The sequence below is a fragment of the Tamandua tetradactyla genome, chromosome 17 (genome assembly GCF_023851605.1).
Source record: "Tamandua tetradactyla isolate mTamTet1 chromosome 17, mTamTet1.pri, whole genome shotgun sequence".
Taxonomy (NCBI): Eukaryota; Metazoa; Chordata; class Mammalia; order Pilosa; family Myrmecophagidae; genus Tamandua; species Tamandua tetradactyla.
In genome coordinates this window covers 79,828,131-79,841,504 of record NC_135343.1, presented here as the reverse complement: position 1 = coordinate 79,841,504, position 13,374 = coordinate 79,828,131, and the positions used below count along the sequence as shown (strand labels likewise).

General features: G+C 40.2%; 1 long non-coding RNA gene across 3 annotated transcripts; it reads right to left on the bottom strand.

Annotated features, from left to right (window-relative positions):
• Positions 1 to 7,391: 7,391 nt before the first annotated feature.
• On the bottom strand, positions 7,392 to 12,651 carry LOC143661439 (uncharacterized). 3 transcript variants are annotated; one of them, XR_013164585.1, is made up of 3 exons: positions 12,409 to 12,651; positions 9,997 to 11,981; positions 7,392 to 8,245 (listed from the first exon to the last, which is right to left on the bottom strand). It is a non-coding gene; the product is annotated as an uncharacterized LOC143661439 (long non-coding RNA). The 3 variants fall into 3 exon arrangements; XR_013164586.1 differs by having other exon boundaries at positions 7,392 to 8,240; XR_013164587.1 differs by lacking the exon at positions 7,392 to 8,245 and having other exon boundaries at positions 9,189 to 10,122; positions 10,925 to 11,981.
• Positions 12,652 to 13,374: the final 723 nt, after the last annotated feature.

Genomic DNA, 13,374 nt, shown 5'->3' with positions numbered 1-13,374 from the left:
GGTTGCTTACAGGAGTCCTTTAAGAGGGAACCATTTTAGAAAAAACTTCAGTGCCAGCAGAGCCCACAGGTTAGACTTTTGGACATGCAGAAGGAAAATGTCTCCAGAGAAACCTTATGAAATGAGAAAGCTAGCAGACGTTGTTATATGCCTTTCCAGCTGACAGACAGAGGTGTTCTGGAACCATCAGTCTTTCTTGAATCAAGGTATCTTTCCCTGGGTGCCTTAGTTTGGACATTTTCATGGCCTTCTAACTATAAACTTACAACTTAATAAATTCCCTTTTTAAAAACCATTCCATTTCTGATATATTGCATTCCAGCATCTTCTACAAACTAAAACACCAAGTATGTCTAAAGTCATGTGGGCATGCATTTGCTTGCTTAGTCTGGTAAGTGGCAAAAACATATTTGGAGATTTGTGCTGTTCAATTGTTTGTAATAGCATTAGCGGAAAGTGGCATTTTTGCAGTTTGGGAAAATATCTTTTTCTTCATATTCATATATCTCATTCATTAAGACTATGAGTAGGCACTATATTAATGGCCTGTAATTATACTCATTGAGGAATGCGTGTTTTTTTCCTTCACTTTGAGAAGGCAGTAAGCACTGACACTCTTGTCAGACAGTTGTGCTATCAGAATCACATGACCAGTCACGATTTAAAATCAGCCCGATGTAACTATGTTGCTTCAGAAATAGCAGGTGCTTAGAGGCAGAAACTCAATAGGGATCAGTAAAAATAGCTTCTGCTGCTTTTGAAAGTTATTTTTTAAAACATTTTTATTGTGAAATATAACATAAATGCAGAAAAGTGATACATTTCAAAGTACATTTTAACAAGTTTTCATAGAACACGTTTCAAAGTAGAGTGTGGGCTACAGTTCCACAACTTCAGGTTTTTCCTTCTAGTTGCTCTAATACACTAGAGATTAAAAAGAACTATCAATATAATGATTCAGCAGTCATACTCATTTTTTCAATCCTATCTTCTCTATTATAACTCCTTCCTCTCATTTGATCTTTCTCCCAACCTTCAGGGATATTTGGTCAATGGCCATTCTAACTTCTTCATGCTGAGAAGGGACATCAGCATTATGGGGAAGGGGTATGCAATGGGTGGATGTTTGTGGAGAGACTGGTAATTCAGGATTTGGGGGCTTAACTGGCATAGTTATTTTTTTAAAGAGTTCTACAGATGAATGTGCATTTTCACACAGGTTGTCCCTGAACAGGAAAAACAGCAGATGGGTCAATTTACAGAGAGGGCCCTCCAACCTTCACATAATGAAACATTGTCTCGGCAAGGCAAGGGTTCGTGTGCCCTCCTCCATCCAAAAAGAGGCAGGTGTAAACTTTTGTGTCCCTAACTGGAATATTTCTTGAATGTCAGCCCACATATGTAGACAAGCATGAAAGAAAAGAATAATTGGAAATGTGTCAAGTAGTTTTTTTACAATGAGAGTTTTAACATTTAAGGGAAAAATGGAAAGTCACAGGACTGAATATGACCTAATTGTACAGGACATCAAAAGAAAACATGAGTCAAATACCAGATGGAATTCTTCAGCCAGCTCCAACTATGCTATTTCCATCCAAGTTTTGTCAAATTGATTAGACTGAGTTTTAAGTATCTTTGTATAAATAATATATTCAAAGCTTGCTGACTTGAATTCAATTATATTCATTTTCTGACAGTGTGATTGGTACCAAGTTTAATTCTAATGATCTGCTATGGCTAAGATTTCTTTTGTCTTCCTAATTGTGGTGGAGTTATTTAGCAGAGTGAGGCTACTGTCATCTTCTCTTTTACCCTTAAAGAAAAAACAGTATTTGGTTTCAATTTGCTGGTACTAGAGAATAGGATATCAACTAATTATTATACACTGTGTCGAAAAAACTATCCTATTAGGTAGCTCCCATGAAAGAAGAAAAAACAAAACAAATGTACTGCTAAGCATATACGGTGTAGAGCCTCACCCATTGCTAATGAGTAACCTTAACTAAAGGACTGCTTCTTCAGGGGAGGGTTTTAACTCAGTGTATCATCGCCTTGACTGGCTAACAGATGACATTTCCTGTTGAAGCAAATAAAATTCTTTCTGGTTTAAGCCTTTGGATGCTCACAGAAGCACTGTTTTGATACTGATTGCGGGATGTCTTAAAAAGCTCTCCTGCCCCACAAAAACTTCAAAACAAATCTGTTGTCTTGAGATCAGTCTCACTCCTGAATGCTCGACCCAATTGTTCTACTCCCAGAGCTATTCTTACTTCTAGGGATTAGACTTCAAAAATGAGCCACCCTTCAAAACTGGAGTAAGGAGCATGCAGGATATATACTAGTCTCGCTCATGCTGAACCGTCAAATGTGCATGTGTTTGCAGACTTACCCCTATGGTAGTAAAACGGGTGCATTTTCTATCATTTTCCCTTTCTACCATCCCTTTACTCTCTTCTAGCTGGTCTTTTATGTTCTCCCTACCTTGCCACTGTTGCTAAGAACCCTCACCAAAGGTGCTACAGCACTAGGTGCCCTGCGGTCAGAATCTGTTTCTTCAGACCAAGGAGCTCTAAGTGCAGACGCCTGAGGTGGAAAGATCCTTTAACGCTCTCTTAGCCTAACAATCCGTCCCATGTAGTAACACTCCCACAGAGAACGCCAGGGATTTGTTTCATTCCCTCCAATGACTGATGAGAAGCCATATACCTCAGTTATATTAATGGCAAGGTATTTCTTATATTTAGCCAAAATATGTCTCATTTTAAAATTCCAGCAATTTGTCTTTGCTCTGCTGTATGGGAATAGAGGACAAGTCTCAATTTTTATCATAGAACAATCCGTTAAATATTGTCAATTCTTTATTATGCCTCCAGATTATGCCTTCCATTTTTTAGCCCGTGATTTCTTCTGTTATTTATTCTATCCTCTGGTGTTGAGGTCTCAGCCCCTCCCTCACAACTGGGTGAACATGATGAAAATAATATGATACGCTCTACTTCGTTGTGGAATCACTGAGAATCTGCCACCCAAAGAAAGAAACAGTAATACTCCAACATGGTTGTTGACCTATTATCAAGATTTTGGTTAACCAAATGTTGCTGCATCTTTCTTACATGAACTCCTTGCCAAACCAAGTTTTCCCATTTTGTTCTTAGTGAGATATGCAGGGCTTAACCTTTGTCTCTTCCATTCGACATTTAACATATTTGTTGTCTACTCAAAGCATTTTTCATTTGAAGTATTAGATCTATAATATTAAAATAGATTATGAAAATAGAGAAAGAATTACCAAAAAAATCTTATAAAAAATTGAACTATAGCTATGAACACAGAGTCGACTAAAAAGGAAAATGGTTTGTAGCCAGGCTCAACATCACTCGTAATAAAATGAATGCAAGTTAAAACGAAACTGAGACAACACTTCTCACTACGAGCGCTATTACGTATCGTCGGCACAATGCAAAGCAATGCACTTCTCACTACGAACGCTATTATGTATCGTCGGTACAATGCAAAGCAATGCAGACCCTATGGAGGAAAAACTGATAAGATCTGGCAAAACTTCCTATTTATTTGCCTATTGACCAAGCAATTAGACTGCAAGGAAACTCTTTCAAAAAGACGCTGAATACATAAGATACAATGTATGCAATTTTTGTCATCTCAGGAAAAATTCAAAATGTTATCTAGCAGAGGATTATTTGAATAAACTGTGAGATATCGACACAGTAATTACTATGTGACTGAAAACAGAATGAGGATTATCTATCTTCATATCTACCTATTTATCTAAAGTGTTCTCTCAGTTACCAGTGTGCTTTTAAAAAGCACAGTATAAGAAAGTGTGCATAGTATCATAATGCTGTTTAACTAATGAGATAGTGAGGTTCAGCTGTCGACTTGGCCAGGTGATGGTGCCCCGTTGTTCTGTTTCTATGGACTTACCTCATCCGCATGTGAAATTCACCCATGGGGATTACATCCGTGGGTGGCTAAGGGGCGTGCCTTCTGCAATGAATGAGGTTTAATTTAATTAGCTGGAGGCTTTAAAGAGAGGTCAGAAGAGAGCTCAGCAGCTCAGTATACCTCATCTCAGCTCTCAGAGCTCGGTCCCAGGAGTTTGGACATGCAGAAAGGAATCACCCTGGGGAAAGCCGATGGAACCCAGAAGCCAGGAGAGAAGACCAGCAGATGTCCACCATGTGCCTTCCCATGTGACAGAGAAAGCAGTTTGTAACTAAATAAATACCCTTATTAAAAGCCCATCCATCTCTGGTGTGTTGCATCCTGGCAGCTTTGGCAAACTACAACAGCTAAGAAAAGGGGGATAGGCATTCATTTACAAATATGCTTCTATTAAAAAAACAACTGAAGGATTAATCACAGAAATAATTTGTAAAATTACTTACTGAGGGAAGGAGGAAATAAGGTGTAAGAGACAGATAAAGCTAGGCTCCTGCTAATAGAACTTCTTTGGAATCTGGCTTTGAATCATGTGACTATCTTATGTAATTTAAAAACGAGGTTAAAAACTTTTAAATCAATCCTCAAATATCAAATTAAATGCAAAACAAAAAAAATAAAATAACCCGAACTATTCATCCATTTGGTAGCATAAGCAGAGAGAGAAGAAATGTTCCAAATGACCATGAAATACTGTAAATTTACTGTACATTCCTAGTGGGATTTACTTCAAAGACAAAATTATTGCTAAAAATAAACAAACTTTTTCAGTACTGACAGTGTGGTTATCATGGTGGTACTATTCTAAGACCCTGTACGCATGCAATGGCATCATTTAAATAAATGATTAAGTTGTTGTCATTGAGAACTAAGATTGTGAGTATATTTGAAAGACTACACAGTTGTATAACTGATTATTTAAACCAGAATTAACATTACATGTTTATAATTGAGAAATATGTACTTCTCAACAAAGATGCCAACATAATTCAATGGAGAAAGAATAATCTCTTCAACAAACAATGCTAGGACAACTGAATATACACTGGCAAAAATATGAAGTTGTACTGCTATCTCACATCACACACAAAATCAACTAAATGCATCTTAGACCTAAATGTAGGAACTAAAACTGCAAAACTGTTAGAAAAAAGCACAGGAGTAAATTTTTGTGACTTTGTGTTAGACAATAATTTCTTAGATACAGCACCAAAAACACAAGCAAAAAGGAAAAAATAGGTAAATGAGGCTACATCAAAAGTGTTTTTAAAGGTTTGTGCTTCAAATGATACCATAAAGTGAAAAGACACCCCACATAAGCAAGGAGGTATTTGCATTCATATATTTGATAGGACATTTGCACCTAGAATATATAAAGAAGATACGTATCTCAATGATAAAAAGATAACCTAATTTTCAAATGGGAACAAAATTAAGTAGATAGCTCTTAAAAGAAGGTATGCAATGGACCAATAAGGACATAAAGAGATGCTCAATCATTAGGTATTAGAAAAATACAAATTGAAACCAAAATGAGATGCCACTTGGTAAACGTTCAGAGGGCTGTGATCAGGAAGACAGACAAGAGCAAGTGTCAGCAACAACGTGCAGAAAGAATCTCCATGCGTTACTGGTAGAAATGTCCGATGGTGCAGTGCCTTTAGAAAACAATCTGACAGCTCCTCAAAATATCAAACATAAAGTCACCATATGACTAAGCAATTCTATATCTAGGTCAATAACCAAGAGAAATGAAACTACACCCCCATGCAAAAACTTGCAGCAACATTATATATAACAGCCAAATGTACAAACAACCTGAATGCTCATCAACTGATGAACAGGTAAACAAATGTGGTATGTCCACACAATGGAACTTTACTTGGCACTGAAGAGGAATGAAGCACTGATGTGTGCTATATACATGAATGAACCTCATAAAACATGATGCCAGGTGAAAAAAGGCAGTTACAAAATATGACATATAATTCCTTCTTATGTGAAATATGCAGAATAGGTAATTCTATACATAGAGCGAGTAGATTAATGGTTGCTTGGGGTTGGGGAGAAAGGGTGAGGGATGGGGATGCTGAACCCTTTTTTGTTGGAGGGATGAAAATGTTCTACCCTTAGATTATGGCTACTGAATTATGCACTTTGAGCAGGTGAGGTTACCATGTAAATCATGTCTCCATAAAGCTGTTAAATATGAATTTTAAATCTTCCCACTGAAAAAGCCTAGACACAATGGCCAATCCGGAAATAACGAGTACCATGGGCACCCATTTGACCATTACCCAGGCAAAGGCATGGGGGCTCTTTGAAAAATAGCCAATCCCAAGTCTCAGATGGGAAAAGTTAAAAATACATCGGAAAAATCATGTCGTACCAGAAAGTACAGATCTAAGGCTATCAAAAGGCCTAAAATACAAAAGATGGGACAATTTGAGCATTCGTAGGATAATTGCAGCTGTTTAAAAGATAAAATATTTTTAAATCCATGAGCTCATGGATTTATTTTCATATTTCACTCATGCTCACCACTGGAAAAGGCTTTGAAAACTAGTAAATAATGAATTTTTTATAGGATTTTTTTGCTTTTTTATATGAATTCTATAATTGAAGAAGGGAAATTTCTCTTCATAGAAATATTTCAGCTAATACCCAATGAAGAAAGACAAAATTATAATATGCAACCCCTAAAGAATTAATGCATCTGAGCAATGCTTATCAGTTATTGGTAACTTCAGAAAGAGAGAAAGCCAAAGGTTATGAAACCTCTCCTGAAATCACCCAGCCGTGCCTGTTAACTAGTTTTGTCAACATTAACCAAATAATTATAGAAATTGAACCTGAATTCGGTCAAACCTTTAATTCCAAGACCAATTTAAGGAAATTTCAAGGGACAGAGCAGCAACATGTTAAAAAAGGCATAGATGAGCAATTCCAAGACACACTGGGAAACTTTGTAAGAAAAAATCCTCTGCTTTCTTAATTTAAAAATATTGCAAGGTAAAAAAAATACAAGGGAAAATTAAGGTTAAAAGAGACTTAAACCTATATACAATGTGGAATCCTGACCTGGAATCTGAAACAGTAAAATGACATTAGCGGAAAAACTGGTGAATTCCGAATAAAGTCTGTTGTTTAGTTTACAGTATTGTACTGATGTTAGCAAAGGTATCATGGTTATGTAAGATGTTAACACTAGAGGAAACAGGGTGAAGGATATACAGGACCTCCCTGTACAATCTCTGCAGCTTTTCTGTAAATCTAAAATATAATATCATTCCAAAAAGAGTTTATTTTAAAAATGACACTTGAAGATATATTGACCAAATTATGGATGTTGTTTGAATCCTAATGCAAGTAAGCAGACCAAAAAATAATTACAAAGCAATTGGGGAAATGTGAATGTTGACTGGCAGAATATTTGATGGCATTAATAGGTAATCAACAATACTAATTATTATTGATAATTTCACATGCCATGATGCTACAGAGAATTTTGTTGTTAAAGAATTTATTTTATTTAAAGTACACATATTAAAATACATAGAGATGTGTGGTAAACTGAATTACGTGCTCCAATTTAGACATGTTCTTAACCTTAAACTGCATTCTTGCAGATGGGAACCTATTGTCAAAAAGACCTCATGAAGATGTTGCTTTTAGTTAAGGTGTGGCCTAAATGAATGAGCGTGGGTCTTAACCCAGCGTTCTGGTGACTTTATAAGGAGCCAGAAGCCAGAAGTCGGTGGAAACCAGAAGAGCAGGAGGACAGGAGGACATCGCCGCGTGATGCCAGCCAACCCCAAGTGCAGCAAACCAGCACCAGGATGAGGCTTTTTTGGGAGAAGGGATGGTCTTGCCAAAGCCTTGATCTTGGATTTCATGACATGTGTCCTTAGTTTAACCTCAGAATAACTCCTTATGATAAGTATCATTAGATCAATTTCAAAAGTAAGAAAAACGCACAGAAAATAGAATCATTCTGTATAAGTTTAGGCAGTGAGATCAGCCAGATCATGTCTTTTCCATGAAGTTATTTTTTCTGGTATTAAATAATTGTTTCTGTGGCTGCTGCCCCTGCTGCTGCTGGTGTGAAAGATGCCATTTTCTGGGCAGGGACCTTGCATTCCTGCTCTGCCTTCTCATCTGATGTGAGGAATGGTCCAACATGGGCACATTCTCTGGGAATGAGTGGCACTCCCAGCACTGTCCTACTGTAGTTGGATGTCCCTCAATAAAGTTCAGTCTGTGAAGTTTTGTCCTTCCTGCTCTGGGTCATAAACAATACCAGTTAAAGGTATGCAGAGAAAATAAAATCAATAGACAACAGAAAGGAAAGGGATTACGGGATTAGAGGTATTCATATGTAAAGCAGATATTTATATCCCTATCACCCATATTGCAAAGGATGATGGTATGTATTGCTTTAGGTTCTAAAATTAGTCAAATATTTGCATGAGTAGTTGATATATGTGTATATATATACATATATATAAATGTCCATCAACTGATGAATGAGTGAACAAATGTGTATATATTTCCCACATATGTGTATGGCAGATTAACAGATTAGATGGCTGCAAATTTTTCATCATTTCTCCCATTGAGGAGTGGTCTCCTTGTCACCTCCCCTTTAGTAAGGGCAGGTTCTGGGATGGGTCTGACCAACAGAATCCAACACAAGTGATGCCCTGCCAGTTTCTAAGCTCAGTTCGGCTTCCTCTCCCTGTCCTTCGAAAACTCACTCCTAGAACACTTGTTCTGGAGGGAGCCAATTGCTGTGTCAGAAGTCTGGTCACTCTGAGGCTGCTATGCTGTTAAAACCCAAGAAACATGAAAAGGTCCTAGAAGATAAGATACCAGATGGAGAGAGATGTAGAGGAACCCTTCAGTGTCAGAAAGATGCCATCTTGCAACTGAACCCTTGAGTCCCAGCCACCCCGAAGATGTCATGTGGATCAGACACAAACCTCCCAGCCAAGTCCTGCCCACATTCCTAGATCCATGAGATTATAAACTACATAAAATGTTTTTCCAGCCACTGAGTTTTGGGGTACTTTATTTTGTAATAAATGATTCAAAATATGTTAAAATGATCAGATAATCAGATTTGTCTCAAAAAACAATAGGCAGCCTTATTAGCAAAAGAAACCCAATAAGGGAAACTGAGGTTGGAAGGAAGAGAGTAAACAATCTTTCTCAAAGTGGAAATACTCATGTGTTATAGTTAAAACTTAATCTTAGGCCTTTGCGATTAATACCCCTTCATTTAAAGATTTGGAAAAAAAATGTCAAAGATGAATTTTATAGTTTTAATGTATGCTAGTAATTTTTCAAAAGTTAAGAGGGCCTAAGATGTGCACTATTCTACAAATTAGATTAGTAATATAGTAAAGGGCAGCATCCCTCCTGTAGGAAAACAAGATTATTTGCTGGCAAAGGGACTTGGAAAATAAGAGAAATCTAATTATGACATAGAAAGGATAATATTAGACGCTTCAAAGAAAAAAAAATGCAGGACCTAGAAATTGTCAAAATTTTCATATTCTTTTGTATTTATTCCAGTGCTAATTTTGAGCCCTTTTTGGGTAATGGCAGTGGACTAAAAGTCATAATTTTCTTTTCCTTCCCTCAAAATTTCACTACAACAACAGTAAAAGTTGTTTTTTTTTTAAACCTTTTAAACTAATGAAAGCAGCCCAAAAGGCAGAGCAGCACTTCAATTGATCTAGCTGCTAATTCTCACCCACAAAGAACTGGGGACACACAGATGCAGCTGCAACAGGAACTAGAGTTTGGCATGGAAACAGAGAGATTGCTCCAGATGGAGCCAGATCTTCTTCCACACAGCATCTCTTCCCGCCTTGTTGGAAGACTACAGTTGTACGTCTTCCCTGCGGAATGTCATACAGGGGACACCAGGGCTGGGGGACAGGTTGAAGGCAGGGACACTTTACCAACAACAGGGACCAGGAACAGTCTGAGCACTGAGGCCTTCGCTCAACTGGTTCCTTCACTCACCTCTCAGATAAGCAGCCAGACAAGAAATCAGGAAAGTCCTTCTCCGGGAAATCTGACCAGTCTTCAGGAGTTGGCCTAAAGTGGATGGTTTCAGAGTTTCCTCAAAGAAACAGCTGATAGATTAGCCTACAGCAAAATTAGAGTAAGTGTACATTCAATGACAATAATCCCAGTTCTCCTCTTAAATCCAAGCAAATAACCTAGGTTCACCTCACTCAAACTATCTTAAGAAAGTTATATAATGTTAAAAGTAAAGGAAAAAAATCAAACAAGAAATTAGCAACTTGAAGGGAAAAAATATATAGAGGAAGAGAACATTACAGAAAAATATTTCATTAATATCCTCAGAGATGCAGGAGAAGAAATTTATGAAAAAGAACAGAAATTTTATTTTAAAGATGAAATAAAGCAAAGGAATGCAATTCTGATGAGAACAAGGAAGAGGGGAGTGGTGGGGCAGGGAGGGGCAGGGAAAGCCATGGACCACATATCAACAAACCCTGCGAGGGGAAGCCCTGGAGCTCCAGAGGATGTGGGTGTGGCCAGACCCCACCAGCAGCAGTTCCCCTGAGGGAACAGCAGTTGTGCAGTGAAGATGGCAGGCAGGAGAAGGGAACTGAAGATGGATCCCATAATGCAATGTAGGCAACACATTCCTAAAAACGGAGAAGATGCGAACATGCATGGAAGGGGGTGAAAGTTCTGAAAACAACTAGCTGAAGGGAAGACAGCCCCACCGTCTCCAAGTTGCAAAAAGGTAATTGGTAAGTGACTAAGAAATCAAAAGTGCTGTGTTGGTTTAAGGGCTGAGAATCTCGGAAATACCAACAAATAATCTCATGAAAACTCTTCCAGAAGGACAGAGAATCTTCTTGAGGAAGCAATATATATATACATATATATATATGTATTTAAGGAATTGGCTCACGCGATTACAGGGCTGGCAAGCCCAAAATCTGTAGGGAAGGTCCACAGGCTGGAAACTTGCAGGAGCTGATGCCATAGTCTTCATGCAGAATTTCCTCTCCAGGAATCGTGGTTTTTAAGACCTTCAATTTAAGAGCTCACTCACCTGAAAGAGGCCAATCCACATTATGGAGGGTAATCTCCTTAATTCAAGGTCAGCTGATGGTAGTTACGAATCACATCTACAAAACATCTCCACAGGAACATCTAGGCTAGTATTTGACCAAACAAGCAGACACCACAGCCTTAGCCAAGCTGACACATAAAACTGATCATCACCTTTGTAAAAATACACCAATGAATGAGGGAATGAGAAAATATTCATTGCAACTATTGTTTCAGATATTGGTAAGTTATAGAAAGAAATAACATGGGAGAGATGAAAAAGAGTAACCCGAGGGTGGTGGGGGATATTTTTGTTAAGGGAAAGGAAAGAACAAACAGCCAACAGGTTGTTATTAACAGCACAATAGTCATTCTACAGCTGAGACCTGATGGTTGTCCACAGCAGGCACATGCTGAATTTGCACAGGCAATCAAACAAGTGCTCTGTGGTCTATTTCTGCAGTATATTTATATATAGATATAAAAGCACTGCTGAGAGGGAAACCAAATTGGTCAAAATGGTGCAGAAATGCCCAGGATATGAGACGGTTTAGGCTGCAGGCAGTAAGCAGAGGCTGCAGGTACCAAAATGTGCTGTAACAACAAAATATCCATGAAACTTCCCTGGGGAGGAGCACCGTTCCAAAAGGCAAAGGCGATGCAGTGGAAGCACTGGTCTAGGGACAGGAAACCGTGCAAAGCCAGACTTGGTTCTGACTGAGATGCAGCTCGCGGAGGACCACGGCCTAGCTATAGAAAAGGGAGCTCTACAGCTTTAGCCACGAGCACACGGACGGTTCGCTGGCCACCCAGCCCAGAACCAGTCTCTCGAGACGGTTCCAAAGAAACATTCCTCCAGGTATGACAGCCAACATCTATGCATGAAACATTTCTCCAGGTATGACAGCCAACATCTACGCATGAAACATTACCAATGTTAACGTGCCACGACTCAGTGGATTATTAGGTTGGAATTTATGTCAATGCATTTGAAGGTCACAGCACTCTATTCTCACTAATTCTGCCACTTAACAAGACTTTGCACAAGGACCTAACCTCACTGCCCAGTTTCCTCATCTGTAAAATAGGGATGGTAACAAAACTTCTTAACGGAGTTTTGTAAAGATTAGGATAAAGCATTTTAAATAACGGCTGGTACATAATAGGAACTTAGCATTTGGGGGTGTGAGGGCGGCTCACTGGTAGAATTCTCGCTTGCCATGTGGGAGACACAGGTTCAATTCCCGGCCCATGCACTCCCCCAAAAACAAGCACGAAAAACCAAACCAAACCAACCAACCAACACATTCAAGAAACGGTGCTGCATAAGGGGAAACTCACATGGAAAAAGGAGGAAATGGGACTCCGCCATACAGCGTGCTCAGAAAAAAACCTTAATATCTGCCGTTGATATTATCGTCCTGTTCAATAGCCTTGGAGTACAGTTAGTGTAAGGCCTGGCCCGGTAGCTGCTGGCTGGAAGGTCCCCACCCGAACTAAAACCCGTGACCATCCGGCGTACAGCTGTGCACACTCAGCCAGTCAGGACCTGCCCTGACGAACAAAGGACCCCACTGCACACGGCCCCTAGCTACGCCCGCTGCACACGGCCCGTAGCTACGCCCGCTGCACACGGCCCGTAGCTGTGCCTGCTGCACACGGCCCCTAGCTACACCCACTGCACACGGCCCCTAGCTATGCCCACTGCACATGGCCTGTAGTCATGCCCGCTGCACACGGCCCATAGCTACACCCACTGCACACAGCCTGTAGCTATGCCCGCTGCACATGGCCCCTAGCTACACCCGCTGCACACGGCCCCTAGCTACACCCGCTGCACACGGCCCGTAGCTACACCCACTGCACACGGCCCCTAGCTACGCCCACTGCACATGGCCTGTAGTCATGCCTGCTGCACACGGCCCATAGCTATACCCACTGCACACAGCCTGTAGTTACACCCGCTGCACATGGCCCCTAGCTACGCCCGCTGCACACGGCCCGTAGCTACGCCCGTGTAAATGCCTGCTGCACATGGCCCTTAGCTGTGCCTGCTGCACATGGCCCCTAGCTACGCCCACTGCACACGGCCGGTAGCTATGCCCACTGCACACGGCCCCTAGCTATGCCTGCTGCACACGGCCCGTAGCTATGCCCCCAGCCCTAAAGCACACGAAACTCCTACCCTACCGCAGGAGGCCCCGTGGGCATCATCGGCACCCCCACTAGCCAGCCTATTCTAGCCCCACCACCCCTAGGGGGGCGCGACTTCCCCGGCCCCACCCTGAGCACCCGGACCGGGAACCT